The sequence below is a fragment of the Pristiophorus japonicus genome, chromosome 7 (assembly GCF_044704955.1).
Source record: "Pristiophorus japonicus isolate sPriJap1 chromosome 7, sPriJap1.hap1, whole genome shotgun sequence".
Lineage (NCBI taxonomy): Eukaryota > Metazoa > Chordata > Chondrichthyes > Pristiophoridae > Pristiophorus > Pristiophorus japonicus.
The window spans coordinates 30,341,328-30,356,189 of NC_091983.1; the positions used below are offsets into that span (position 1 = coordinate 30,341,328).

General features: G+C 53.5%; 1 protein-coding gene across 1 annotated transcript in view; it reads right to left on the reverse strand.

The window, feature by feature from the left end:
- The window catches only part of gfral (GDNF family receptor alpha like), a 48,894-nt gene that overhangs the window by 23,975 nt on the left and 10,057 nt on the right, over positions 1-14,862 (reverse strand). The gene's annotated exons all lie outside the window — the stretch shown is intronic.

Genomic DNA, 14,862 nt, shown 5'->3' on the forward strand with positions numbered 1-14,862 from the left:
ACGGTTCACCTGGGGGACGTGCCGCTCCATCTCGTGAACGTGTACGCCCCTCAGCCCGGCCCGCAGCAAACGCGCTTCTTCGAAGAAGTGTCCGCTCTTCTTGGCTCCGTCGACGTCGGCGACTGCATTGTCCTTGGGGGGGATTTTAACTGCACCCTCGAGGCGAGGGACCGCTCCAGTGCCCCGCAGTGCATGACGGCGATGGAGAAGTTGAGGGACCTGGTCGGGTCCTTCGACTTGGTGGACGTCTGGCGAAATCTCCACCCCGACTCCAGCGCCTTTACTTGGGTGAGGCCTGGAGTAGGATGGTCCAGAGTCGACCGCCTTTACGTGCCTCGGGCGTACGTTTCCTGCGTCTCGGCGGCCTCCATGCGGCCGGTGCCGTGTTCGGACCACCACGTGGTGTGGGCGGAGCTTGCTTCGCTCCGCGCGAGGACGGGGTCCGCGTACTGGCACTTTAACAACCGGCTGCTGGAGGACGTGCGGTTCCAGGACTCGTTCCGTCGTTTCTGGGCCGACTGGAGAAGGAAGCAGGGGAGCTTCCCCTCCTTGAGGCTATGGTGGGATGTGGGCAAGGCTCACGTCCGCGTCTTCTGTCAAGAGTACGCGAGGGGGTCGACCAAGAGGCGGGCGGCCAGGGTCGGGCGCCTAGAAAAAGAGGTGCTCGACCTGGAAGCCCGTCTCGGTCAAGTCGTCCAGGACCCGGCTCTGCGGACGGTGTACGAAGCGAAGAAGGCCGCGCTGAAGGACCTGCAGCTCGTCGGGTCCCGAGGCGCGTTCGTGAGGTTGCGGATCCGGTTCCTGCGGGATCTGGACCACGGCTCCCCCTTCTTCTACTCGCTGGAAAAAAGACAGAGTGTCCGTAAGCAGCTCTTGACGCTGCTGGCCGACGACGGCTCTCTCGTCTCGGATCCGGAGGGCGTCAACAACAGGACCCATAAATATTACGGGGCTCTGTTCTCTCTGGAGCCGTCCAGTGAGGAAGCGCGTAGAGTTTTGTGGGAGGACCTGCCGAAGGTCGGCCCGGAGGGCGCCGAAAATCTGGAAGCTCCGCTAAGCCTGGCGGAGCTGACCGGTGCCCTCGCCCGGCTCTCGAGGGGAAAATCCCCGGGGCTGGACGGGCTGACCGTGGAGTTCCACAGGGCATTCTGGGACGTCCTGGGGGGTGACTACGCGCGGGTCCTGGGGGAAAGTCTGGCAACCGTGGAGATGCCCCTCTCTTGGCGCAGGGCAGTCATCATCCTGCTGCCTAAGAAGGGCGATCTCCGCCTCCTTAAGAACTGGCGCACGGTCTCCCTCCTCAGCACGGACTACAAAATCTTCGCCAGGGCGATGTCTGCTCACCTTGGCGCCGTGCTGGACCACATGATCCACCCTGACCAGTCCTACACGGTCCCGGGGCAGACAATCCACGATAACATCCTTCTGGTCCGGGACCTCATCCATCATTCCCAGGAGGCTTGTCTGTCGGTCGCCTTCCTATCCCTCGACCAAGAGAAGGCGTTCGACAGGGTGGATCACGACTATCTGTTCGGAACTCTGCGCGCTTTCGGGTTCGGGACGCATTTCGTCGCCCGGATCCGACTTTTGTATGCCGCCGTGGAGTGTCTGATAAAGGTTAACGGGTCCTTGACGGCGCCCCTTCGCTTTGGGAGAGGGGTGCACCAGGGATGCCCCATGTCCGGCCAGTTATATGTCATCTGCGTGGAGCCTTTCCTGCGCCTCCTGCAGACGAGGTTGACGGGACTGGTTCTGCAAGGGCCGGGCGTGGAGTTCGTCCTCTCGGCTTACGCCGATGACGTGCTCCTCGCGGTAGAGGATCCCGCTGACCTGCGGAGGATGCGTGAGTGCCAGGAGATTTACTCGGCCGCATCCTCTGCCAGGATCAACTGGGAGAAATTTTCTGGACTCCTGGTGGGTCAGTGGCGGGTGCACTCTACTGCCGGAGGAACTCGGGCCTTTTGCCTGGAGCACGACCCATCTCCTCTATCTGGGAGTCTACCTCAGCCCCGACGAGGAAGCCTGGCCGGCGAACTGGCAGGAGCTGAAGGCCAAGGTCGCCGCTCGTCTAGGGTGCTGGACAGGACTGCTCCGAGTGCTGTCCTACAGGGGTCGAGCGCTAGTCATAAACCAGCTGGTGGCCGCCATGTTGTGGTACCGGCTGGTCACTTTGACCCCTCCCCCTGCGTTTGTCACCAAGATACAGAAGAAACTTGCGACTTTCCATCTTCAGACCCTGCAGAAATACCTTTACATCGAGCCCCCTTCCAGGTGTTGTGCTCTGGCGACGTATTTCTTCCGCCAGCAGCATGGCCTCAACTACAACACGCAGCTCCTGTTTGTGAGCTTGGGGGGCGTCAGGACCGCCTACCAGGAGCTGCCTGTCTTTTACAAGGAACTCATCAGGGTCTGGAACAAAGTCTCCACTAAGGCAGCTCTCCACCGGCTGGAGTGGTGGCTGTCCTGCAGGAGCCGCTGCTCGGGAATCCGTACCTCCACGACCGAGGTTTTAGGTGGCGGTCGGACAAGAGGGCTGTGGCTGGTGAGGTGACCAGGGTCAGGGACCTGCTCGATGGAGGAGGAGCAGGCTGGATGGCGCCAGACATGCTGGCGCGGTGCCTAAATTCTGCCAACGTCCGCTGCGCGGCCGATGCCATCGAGTCGCTAAAAACAGCTCTGGGCCCCGACTCCGTTAGGTGTGTCGAGGAGGCTCAAGCACGTGGGGACATCCCGTCTGAACTGACCCCCGTCCGGATGGAATTCCTCATCGGCGCCAAACCCCGGAACCTCCCTCGGGAGCTGGTGCCTCACAACTTGAGCCGCCTCGAGGAAATCCCCTCCATGCCATTCAGTTCCGCGCGGAGGGGTTTCCTGTACGGGCTGCTCCTGCACACTCTCAACTTTGCCATCCTCGCCTACCGTCCGGACACGCCATGGCGTACCATCTTGTCGTCCGGAGGAGGCGGGGGTCCCTGATGGAGGGCACTCTACGCGGGAGTCCTCCCACTATTTATCGGGGACTTGGCCTGGAGGGTGGTGCACGGAGCAGTGCTGTGCAATAAATTTTTAAGCCAGTTCATGGGCTCCCAGGATGCCTGCAATTTCTGCGGTCTGGAAGAGTCCGTGTTCCATGCTTTTATTGAATGCACGAGGTTGCAGCCCCTGTTTTATTATTTAAATTCTGGCTGCACTTCAGTCCCACACTCCTGATCTTTGGGCACCCTGTGCGGAGGGGAGCGGGTAGGTCTGAGGGCCTCCTCGTAGGACTGCTCCTGGGCACGGCCAAGGGTGCCATCAGCCGGTCCAGGCAGCGGGCGGTCGAGGGGGTCGTTCAACCTGACTGCCTGCCTCTCTTCCGCGCGTACATCCGCGCCAGGGTGTCCTTGGAGATGGAGCACGCAGTGTCCACCAGTACGTTCGCGGCCTTCCGCGAGAGGTGGGCACCGGAGGGACTGGAGTGCATCATCATGCCCGGCAACCAAATTTTAATTTGATTTTATGTTTTAAAGTTTAATTTGTTTTAATTGCTGGGGTTTTTTAGTGCCCCCCTCCCCTTTTATAGGGGACACTTGGAGAAAAAAAATATATGATTTTAGTGCCCAAAAAAAAACTTTAAAAAAAAACAAAAACACAAAAAAAAACAAAAAAAAAGGGCCTTGGAAATGTTTGGTGTGCCCCCCCAGATTTGTGGGACACGATTTAATGATGTTTCCTCCCAAAAAGTGTTCTGTGGACCAATGGTGGAGCTTTGGAGGCGTGGCCTGATCACTTGGAGCCTGGAGCAGTGAGAGAAGGAACTCCCTGCTGTTGCTCCTGCCTGGAAAGCCTGGAGTGAGCCCTGTGAAACAGCCCAGGAAGAGGAGGAAGGGGCTTTCTACAATTCCAATTCATCCAGAGGGAGAGGAGGAGAGCTGAAAATTCAACAACTTTATTACATCTACAGAGAGTTGGAGAGAGGGGGAAAAAGAACAACAACTATCCAGTGTGGAAGGAGGGAGAAACTTCATCAATCAAAGGTGGGTGTGTTTTGGTGCATTCCCCTAAAGACTTTGTTGTATCGGTGGGGGGAGGAAAGAAGACCATTTCGAGGGCCGGAACATCGCGGGGGTGTGTGTGTGTGTGGAAGTGTGTGTGGGGGTGTTGCTAAATAACTAGGCCCCACACACCACTGAAGCTCCCCTCCCCCATTGCCTAGCCTGGGATAGCTGGAGCTACCTGGCTGAAGACTGATTAATTACCCTATTTAACATCGTTGGGAGTGTTTGCCTGGTTGACTCCAGCTACCCCAGGTGAAGACATCTTCTCCCCCCACCCGAAGACCATCTACAAAGACTGTTTTTTGCCATCTCGGGGGTGCACCCCAAAAAACACCCACCCATCGCTGTGAGGGGAGACCTGACCTCGCAGCTTCCTCTTTCCCACCCCCACTTCTCTCTTTCTCTGTCACTCTCTCTGTCTCTCCCCTCTCTCTCTGAGAGACCTTTTCTCCTAATTGAAAAAAACAATTAAGACAACTGAGCAGAGGGAGCAAGGCCACTCCCCAATTGTCAACTAGGGGAGAGGTGTGCCTCTTTTCGAGCTCCCTCTGTTCAAACACCAACGAGGCCATTTAAGACCATTAAGGCCTGTGACTTTGGGGTGGGTGTGGCCCTTTAAGGGACCCCGTGATGGCGACCCCATCCACGCCGGTGGCGGGGTCAGCAAAGACATATGCGCAGGCGGCGTCCACATCCACTGCGCCTCCTGCTGCCCTGCCACCTTTCAGAATAATAACAGAGAAACACGGGGTCAAGAGCTACACTCACCCCACAATGAGCATTGAGGAGTGCGTGCGGGCGATGGCTGGGGTAATCGGCCCCTCGGCCATTGTCGCAGCCTCCAAGATGTCTGGGAAGGCCGTGTTCTTCCTGGGGTTGGAGCGGGCGGTGTCCCTGGCCCCTGAAAAGGGGCTCACGGTGGGCGGGACGTTCCTGCCGGTGGACCCTCTCGGGCGCCCCGGGGACTGAGGCGGGCGGGGCCGAAAAGGCCGAACCTGAGCCCGCCCAGCTATTAACCAACTTCCCCCGGGAGTCGCTCGGCCCGGAAGAAACAAAAAATGTTAACAATTTTAATGATTCTGTACACGCTGGGCCGGGGGGTGGCGGCGGGGAGGGGGAAGAACAACAACCCTCGCCCCCTACTTTGGAGCTGGGGTACTTGGAGGACCTGGAGAATTTCTTTGGCCAGGTCTCTCCGTGTTCCCCGGCTCCTGGGGCGGAGGATGAACCCCTTCCGCTGTCGCTTCCTGACCCAGCACCGCTTTTAAAAGAGCCCAGTGGGGACTCCTCTGCCGACGATCCTGGGGGTGGGATCGGGGCAGAGCCAGGGCTGGATGGAGCGGCCGGGCCGTTTGCCGTACCTCGTGCGGTCGACGGGCCGGCTGCTGGCGGCGACCTCCTGGAGGGGGACAGGGACTCGGTGGAGGACGAGGGAGAAGATCTCGAGTCCATTGTCCTCGTGCCCGCCGCTGAGTCCCCCCTCATTCCTGCAAAGGAACTCATGGACTTTTTGGTCCAGAGCCAGGGTCGCTGCAACCGAGCCCATCTGGCCCGGGAAAGATGGTCCGAGCCGGGGGCTGCTCATTGCGTCCGTCCGCGCCGCCGCTAAAACCATGGCCGCGGGCGGGCCCTTATCAAAGGGCGCAAGGCCTTGAGCTGCGCCGGCTCAAAAGTTTCCTCGCTGGGCTGCTGAAGGAGTGGAGGTCAACAAACGACTCCACTCCCCCCCCACAATAGGTTAAGGTAGAGGTTGCACTATGCTTTTGTCATGAAGATAACCATCGCCAGCCTCAACATCAATGGCGACAGAGAGGCACGCCGTAGATTTAACAATTTTTCGCTCCTGCGGGAGGGGAAATATGCGGTGTGCTTCCTGCAAGAAACCCACACCGTTCTGGGAGACGAAGCCACGTGGCTCCTGGAATGGCAAGGAGAGGTCCGCATGAGCCACCTCACGACCACTTCTAGTGGGGTGGCCATCTTGTTGGCCCCGCATTTTCAGCCGGAGATCTTGGGGGTCGAGGAGCCCGTGCCAGGCCGCTTGCTGCACGTCACGGTTCGCCTGGGGGACGTGCCGCTCCATCTCGTGAACGTGTACGCCCCTCAGCCCGGCCCGCAGCAAACGCGCTTCTTCGAAGAAGTGTCCGCTCTTCTTGGCTCCGTCGACGTTGGCGACTGCATTGTCCTCGGGGGGGATTTTAACTGTACCCTCGAGGCGAGGGACCGCTCCGGTGCCCCGCAGTGCATGACGGCGATGGAGAAGTTGAGGGACCTGGTCGGGTCCTGCGACTTGGTGGACGTCTGGCGAAATCTCCACCCCGACTCCAGCGCCTTTACTTGGGTGAGGCCTGGACTAGGATGGTCTAGAGTCGACCGCCTTTACGTGTCTCGGGCGTACGTTTCCTGCGTCCCGGCGGCCTCCATGCGGCCGGTGCCGTGTTCGGACCACCACCTGGTGTGGGCGGAGCTCGCTTCGCTCCGCGCGAGGACGGGGTCCGCATACTGGCACTTTAACAACCGGCTGCTGGAGGACGTGCGGTTCCAGGACTCGTTCCGTCGATTCTGGTCCGACTGAAGAAGGAAGCAGGGGGGCTTCCCCTCCTTGAGGCTATGGTGGGACGTGGGCAAGGCTCACGTCCGCGTCTTCTGTCAAGAGTACGTGAAGGGGTCGACCAAGAGGCGGGCGGCCAGGATCGGGCGCCTAGAAAAAGAGCTGCTCGACCTGGAAGCCCGTCTCGGTCAAGTTGTCGAGGACCTGGCCCTGCGGATGGCGTACGAAGTGAAGAAGGCCGCGCTGAAGGACCTGCAGCTCGCCGGGTCCCGAGGCGCATTCGTGAGGTTGCGGATCCGGTTCCTGCGGGATCTGGACCGCGGCTCCCCTTCTTCTACTCGCTGGAAAAAAGACAGAGTGTCCGTAAGCAGCTCTTGACGCTGCTGGCCGACAATGGCTCTCTCGTCTCGGATCCGGAGGCCGTCAACAACAGGGCCCGTGAATATTACGGGGCTCTGTTCTCTCCGGAGCCGTCCAGTGAGGAAGCGCGTAGAGTTTTGTGGGAGGACCTGCCGAAGGTCAGCCCGGAGGGCGCCGAAAATCTGGAAGCTCCGCTAAGCCTGGCGGAGCTGACCGGTGCTCTCGACCGGCTCTCGAGGGGAAAAGCCCCGGGGCTGGACGGCTGACCGTGGAGTTCCACAGGGCGTTCTGGGACGTCCTGGGGGGCAACTACGCGCGGGTCCTGGGGGAAAGTCTGGCGACCGGGGAGATGCCCCTCTCTTGGCGCAGGGCAGTCATCGTCCTGCTGCCTAAGAAGGACGATCTCCGCCTCAAGAACTGGCGCCCGGTCTCCCTCCTCAGCACAGACTACAAAATCTTCGCCAGGGCGATGTCTGCTCGCCTTGGCGCCGTGCTGGACCACATGATCCACCCCGACCAGTCCTACACGGTCCCGGGCCGGACAATCCACGATAACATCCTTCTGGTCCGGGACCTCATCCATCATTCCCAGGAGGCTGGTCTGTCGGTCGTCTTCCTATCTCTCGACCAAGAGAAGCGTTCGACAGGGTGGATCACGACTATCTGTTCGGAACTGTGCGCGCTTTCGGGTTCGGGACGCATTTCGTCGCCCGGATCCGACTTTTGTACGTCACCACGGAGTGTCTGATAAAGGTTAACGGGTCCTTAACGGCGCCCCTTCGCTTTGGGAGAGGGGTGCGCCAGGGATGCCCCATGTCTGGCCAGTTATATGCCATCTGCGTGGAGCCTTTCCTGCGCCTCCTGCGGACGAGGTTGACGGGACTGGCTCTGCAAGGGCCGGGCATGGAGGTCGTCCTCTCGGCTTACGCCGATGACGTGCTCCTCGCAGTAGAGGATCCCGCTGACCTGCGGAGAATGCGTGAGTGCCAGGAGATTTACTCAGCCGCATCCTCTGCCAGGATCAACTGGGAGAAATGTTCCGGACTCCTGGTGGGTCAGTGGTGGGTGGACTCCCTGCCGGAGGAGCTCAGGCCTTTTTCCTGGAGCACGACCCATCTCCTCTATCTGGGAGTCTACCTTAGCCCCGACGAGGAAGCCTGGCCGGCGAACTGGCAAGAGCTGGAGGCCAAGGTCGCCGCTCGACTAGGGCGCTGGACAGGACTGCTCCGAGTGCTGTCCTACAGGGGTCGAGCACTAGTCATAAACCAGCTGGTGGCCGCCATATTGTGGTACCGGCTGGTCACTTTGACCCCTCCCCCTGCATTTGTCACCAAGATACAGAAGAAGCTGGTGGACTTCTTCTGGAACAACAGGAAGCACTGGGTCTCTGCCGTGGTCTTGAGTCTCCCGCTTGAGGAAGGCGGTCAGTCGTTGGTGTGCGTCAGCGCCCAGCTCGCGACTTTCCGTCTTCAGACCCTGCAGAGATACCTTTACGTCGAGCCCCCTCCCAAGTGGCGTGCTCTGGCGACGTATTTCTTCCGCCAGCAGCACGGCCTCAACTACGACACGCAGCTCCTGTTTGTGAGCTCGGGAGGCGTCAGGACCGCCTTCCAGCAGCTGCCTGTCTTTTACAAGGAACTCATCAGGGTCTGGAACAAAGTCTCCACCAAGCGCAGCTCTCCACCGGCTGGAGTGTCGGCTGTCCTGCAGGAGCCGCTGCTCTGGAATCCGTACCTCCACGACCGAGGTTTTATGTGGCGGTCGGATGAGAGGGCTGTGGCTGGTGAGGTGACCAGGGTCAGGGACCTGCTCGATGGTGGAGGAGCGGGCTGGATGGCGCCAGACATGCTGGCGCGGCGCCTAAATTCTGCCAACGTCCACCGCGCGGCCGATGCCATCGAGTCGCTAAAAACAGCTCTGGGCCCCGGCTCCGTTAGGTGTGTCGAGGAGGCTCAAGCACGTGGGGAAATCCCGTCCGAACTGACCACCGTCTGGACGGAATTCCTCATCGGCGCCAAACCCCGGAACCTCCCTCGGGAGCCAGCGCCTCACAACTTGAGCCGCCTCGAGGAAATCCCCTCCGTGCCTTTCAGTTCCGCGCGGAGGAGTTTCCTGTACGGGCTGCTCCTGCACACTCTCAACTTTGCCATCCTCGCCTGCCGTCCGGACACTCCATGGCGTACCATCTTGCCGTGCGAAGGAGGCGGGGGTCCCCGATGGAGCGCACTCTACGCGGGAGTCTTCCCACTATTTATCGGAGACTTGGCCTGGTGGGTGGTGCACGGAGCAGTGCCGTGCAATAAATTTTTAAGCCGGTTCACGGCCTCCCAGGCCGCCTGCAATTTCTGCGGCCTGGAAGAGTCCGTGTTCCATGTTTTTACCGAATACACGAGGTTGCAGCCCCTGTTTTGTTATTTAAAGGGGCTGCTCATGAAATTCTGGCTGCACTTCAGTCCCACACTCCTGATCTTTGGGCACCCTGTGCGGAGGGGAGCTGGTAGGTCCGAGGGCCTCCTCGTAGGACTGCTCCTGGGCACGGCCAAGGGTGCCATCAGCCGGTCCAGGCAGCGGGCGGTCGAGGGGGTCGTTCAGCCTGACTGCCTGCCTCTCTTCCGCGCATACATCCGGGCCAGGGTGTCCTTAGAGATGGAGCACATGGTGTCCACCGGTACGCTCGCGGCCTTCCGCGAGGTGTGGGCACCGGAGGGACTGGAGTGCATCATCACGCCCGGCAACCAAATTTTAATTTGATCTTATATTTTAAAAGTTAATTTGTTTTAATTGCCGGTTTTTAGTGTACCCCTCCCCTTTTATAGGGAGCACTTGGAGAAAAAAAATATGATTTTAATGCCCCAAAAAAAAACTAAAATAAAAACACAAAAAACCCCCCAAAAAACAAAAAAAAAGGGCCTTGTAAATGTTTGGTGCATCCCCCAGATCAGGGGGCCACGATTTAATGTTTCAGTTTCCTCCCAAAAAGAGTTCTGTAGACGAGCACTGCAAGGTCCCTTTGTTCATCTACACTATTAAGTGACCTACCACTTAATGTGTATACTTTTCCTTATTAGCCCTCCCAAAGTGCATCACCTCACACTTCTCTGAATTAAATTCCATTTGCCACTGCTCTGCCCACCTGACCAGTTGATTGATATCCTCCTGCAGCCCATGACTTTCCTCTTCATTATCAACCACACAGCCAATATTAGTTTCGTCTGCAGACTTCTTAATCATACTCCCTATATTCAAATCTAAATCATTGATATGTACCACAAAAAGCAAGGGTGCCAGTACTGAACCCTGCAGAACTCCACTGGAAACATCCTTCCAGTCACAAAAACATCCATCAATCATTACCCTTTGCTTCCTACCATCAAGCCAATTTTGGATCCAACTTGACACTTTGCCATGTATACCATGGGCTTTAACCTTCGTGACCAGTCTACCATGTGGGACCTTATCAAAAACTTTGCTGAAGTCCATATATACTGCATCGTATGCACTACCCTCATCGACCCTCTTGATTATCTCCTCAAAAAATTCAATCAGATTAGTCAGACACGATCTTCCCTTAACAAATCCGTGCTGACTGTCCATAATTACTCCTTGCCTTTCCAAATGCAGATTTATCATGTCTTTCAGGATTTTTTCCAATAATTTTCCCACCACTGAAGTTAGGCTGACAGGCCTGTAATTACTCAGCCTATCCCTTTCTCCCCTCTTAAACAAGGGTACTACATTAGCAGTCCTCCAATCCTGCGGCACCATGCCCAGATCCAAAGAGGACTGGAAAATGATAGTCAAGGCCTCTGCTATTTCCTCTTTTACTTTGCTCAACAGCCTGGGATGCATTTCATCTGGGCCTGGAGACGTACCTATTTTCAAAGCTGCTAAACCCCTTAATACTTCCTCTCTCACTATATTTATTTCATCCAGAATATCACACTCCTCCTCGATAGCACTATCTGCATTGCCCCTTTCCTTTGTGAAAACAGATGCAAAGTATTCATTAAGAACCCTCCCAACATCTTCCACCTCCACACAAAGATTACCCTCATGGTCTCTAATAGGCCCTACCCTTTCTTTAGTTACCCTCTTACTCTCAATATATTTATCAAACATCTTGGGGTTTTTCTTAATTTTACAGGCCAAGAATTTCTCATGCTCTCACTTAGCATTCCTAATATCCTTTTTAATTTTGCCTCTTAACTTTCTATATTCCTCTAAAGATTCTATAGTAGTTAGCCATTGATATAGGACATAAGCGCCCCTTTTTTTCTTAATCCTCCCTAGACATCCAGGGGGCTCTAGAATTATTTTTTATGGTAGTTTTTATTTTTTATTTTTTTTTATCAGCAATTTGGTAGCTAAGGGTTTTGCAAATGTTTTTCCAATGTTTTGTTGAATTTCCCCCCCCCCCCTCCCAAGGCCTCTCTCGCAGCACAAACGACCCCGGACTAAAGTTGCCGAAACTCACATTTTGCGCCGTGAATAGTTGTGGAACACCTCCCTAACCCATGCTTAAAGGCCGAAAGTTCGGCCTAAAAACGATAGCACAACGTAAATGGTAACTTTCACGTATCACTACCATTTTCGACAAAAAAAAACAAAAGTTGAAAATCTGGCCCCCAGAGTACTGCATACAGCATTGGTCTCCTTATTTAAGTAAGGATATACTTGCATTGGAGGCAGTTCAGAGAAGGTTCACGAGGTTGATTCCTGAGATGAAGTGGTTGTCATATGAAGAAAGATTGAACAGGTTGGGCCTATACTCACTGGAGTTTAGAAGACTGAGAGGTGATCTTATTGAAATGTATAAGATTATGAGAGTACTTGACAGGTTGGATGCAGAGAGGATGTTTCCACTCATGGGGGAATCTAGAACTAGAGAGCATAGTCTCAGAATAAGGGGTCGCCCACTTAAAATGGAAATGAGGAGGAATTTCTTCTCTCAGAGGATTGTGAATCTTTAGAATTCTCTACCCCAGAGAGCTGTGGAGGCTGGGTCATTGAATATATTTAAGGTGGAAATAGACAGATTTTTGAACTATAGGGAAGTCAAGGATTATGGGGAGCGGGCAGGAAAGTGGAGTTGAGGCCAAGATCAGATCAGCCATGATTTTATTGAATGGCAGAGCAGGCTCGAAGGGCCAGATGGCCTAATGCTGCTCCTAATTCTTATGTTCTTATGTTATGTTCTTATGTAACTTAAAAAATTAAAGTTTTCTAAGGAATCCTTGTGGGTCACGAGTGCTCCCCCGAGCCCTGCTTCCCCAGCCGTGGCCTTGCCTCTCCTTGCCGGCACTGGCAGCGGCTGCCAAAGACCCAGCCCGGTGCCAACTTTATGCCAGGGTCCATTCCATTTGGTCCCCGGCATCCTTGCGATCTTGACCAGTGTTCCCTGTAATCTTGTTTTTGGGTCTCGCGGCCCATCATAGCATCATACTGCACAGAAGGAGGCCGTTCAGCCCATCGTGCCTGTGTCGACTCTTTTAAAGAGCTCTCCAATTACTCTTTCCCCCATAGCCCTGCACATTTTCTCAATTACATCTCTTACAGCGCAGGTTAACATCTGTGCAAAATGGTTTTGGCTTTGTACCAGTGCACAACTGGTAGTGCAAGTCTGGGGTCAGGGCAGAATCTCACTCCTTAGAAAACCCCTGTGAAACTCCCCAGAGGGAGGTGGTGTCACACCACTTTGATTTGACACCACGGAGTATAAATCCAGAGCAATCTCAAACCTGCTTCACAAAAGTGCTAATGGGGTCTGTTGGATTCCTCTCACTTTCTAAACCTTTAAAATTTTAACTACTGTGAGAGAAAGAGAGCTCTACACAGTCTTTTATCTCAGCAGCACACAGCTTTCTCCTGAGCAAGATAGTTAAAGTTGAGCCAAGTAGCAGCCAGGCAACATAAACATGGTTCTGCCTGGCTGGAGCCTGAACTGCAGTTCCCCATTTTAGACCAGTCACCACAGTGTAAGTGCACTCGATGGGTGCTTTGTAACCAGGATCAGATGCATCTTTGAAGCTTCTGTGCTGGAAATTTCACATCAAAGGTCAAGATGCAAAATAAAAATTAATCACCATTTGAAACCGGAGGTAGTAATACTGAAATGTTTGTTATATTTTTTTCAAAGAGAGGCTACATGTGCATCAGTGTTTGATGTGTCATGTGTGCCTCTTCATTTTATGTGTGTCAGGTTTATGTTCACTGTTATGTGTATGCATTTGTTTGGGGATCTCCAGGATTACAAGAGCATTTGCAATATTTACACCACATGGTGGAAAACAATCTCATTTCTAACACTTAATACATTTTGCAGCAGAGCAGTGTGCCTTTCCTAATTCATTGTCCATGTTGATGTGCCGAGTGATGCTGTATTACACAGCTTCCATCGTTTCATCACCGAAGTAACTCTTATTAGTTTTTTAAAATGATAATTTTTGGAGATCACAATACTAAAAAAAAGCAGCAAGGAATACTAAAATGCTGCATCAATTTATAATGTAACTCTGAAAGATTATCCTGAGATTTTCAGGTTGCATAAATGAAAATAATATATAGAAACATGAGCAAAAACCTGCAACCAATATGAGAGGAGCATTGGTGTTGTATCAACCAAAGTGCTGTATGTGCAAGAAAACCATGGAATAAAGTGGATGTATTGAACCGCCCTTTACCAGTCTGGCATTCAAGTTTTTTGGTTTAATCCACTTTCAGTCTTTCCAAAATCATAGTAATTGCACCAAATTATAAAAAGGATATCACCATATTATCAATGGATATCATCATATTATAAAAATGATATACAGGCACTGGAGAGAGTGCAGAGATGATTTACAAAGCATGATACCAGAAATGCGAGGATATACGTATCAGGAAAGGATGAACAGGCTGGGTCTCTTTTCTCTTGAAAAAAGGCTGAGGAGTGACCTAATAGAGGTCTTTAAAATTCTGAAAGGTTTTGATAGAGTGGAAACAGAGAGAATGTTTCCACTTGTGGGGAAGAGCAAAACTAGAGGCCATCAATAAAGATAGTCAACAAGAAATCAATTAGGGAATTCAGAAGAAATCTCTTTACCCAGGAGAGAGGTGAGAATGTGGAACTCGCTACCACAGGGAGTGGTTGAAGCAAATAGTATAGATGCATTTAAGGGGAAGCTGGACAAGCACATGAGGGAGAAGGGAATAGAGGGTATGCTGATAGATTTAGATGAGGAAAGACGGGAGCAGAAATGCCAGCACGGACTGGTTGGGCTGAATGGCCTGTTTCTGTGCCATATATCCTATGCAATCCTATATAGTGTTTTTGTCAGAGTGACGGGTTTGTGAAGGACATGGCCAGATAACACAGTTGCTGCTGTGCCATCTGTTACCCTTCAAAGGAACCTGGATGAATATATGATTGGGTAGAATAGAGATTTATAAGGATGAGCAAAGATAGCAATGATTAGATGCTATGTGATGGGGCCTAAGCCTCAGAAGTCCCCGGAATTGTAACGAGAGAAAGAAAATTGCGCTAGGACATGTGGGGTGTAACCTTAGAATGATTTTCTACAAATTTGTTCAATTTGCTTTGCTAGCAGGAAGAGCTTTGCAGAAACAATCAGATCAGATATTTTTGGGTGTCAAATATAACCTTTGTTTTCAAGAGTAAACAGAATACACTGGTAGAGAAAATCATTAGCAGCGAATACACAACACTTGCCAAGTTGAATAGTATTTACTGATTTGCAGCCATAGTTTTGGAGGCAGCAGTATAACTTGGAAGCCAGGTTGCTATTCCAACTGTATTATAGTAAAAGGGTGAGCTCCTGACTCTCCAAGGGGTAGTCTTATACCAGTTGGGTTTGAAGCCAAATGCTCAATAACTGCACTCCAGTTTGAAGCCAAGTTTAAAAGGTTCCCAGGGAG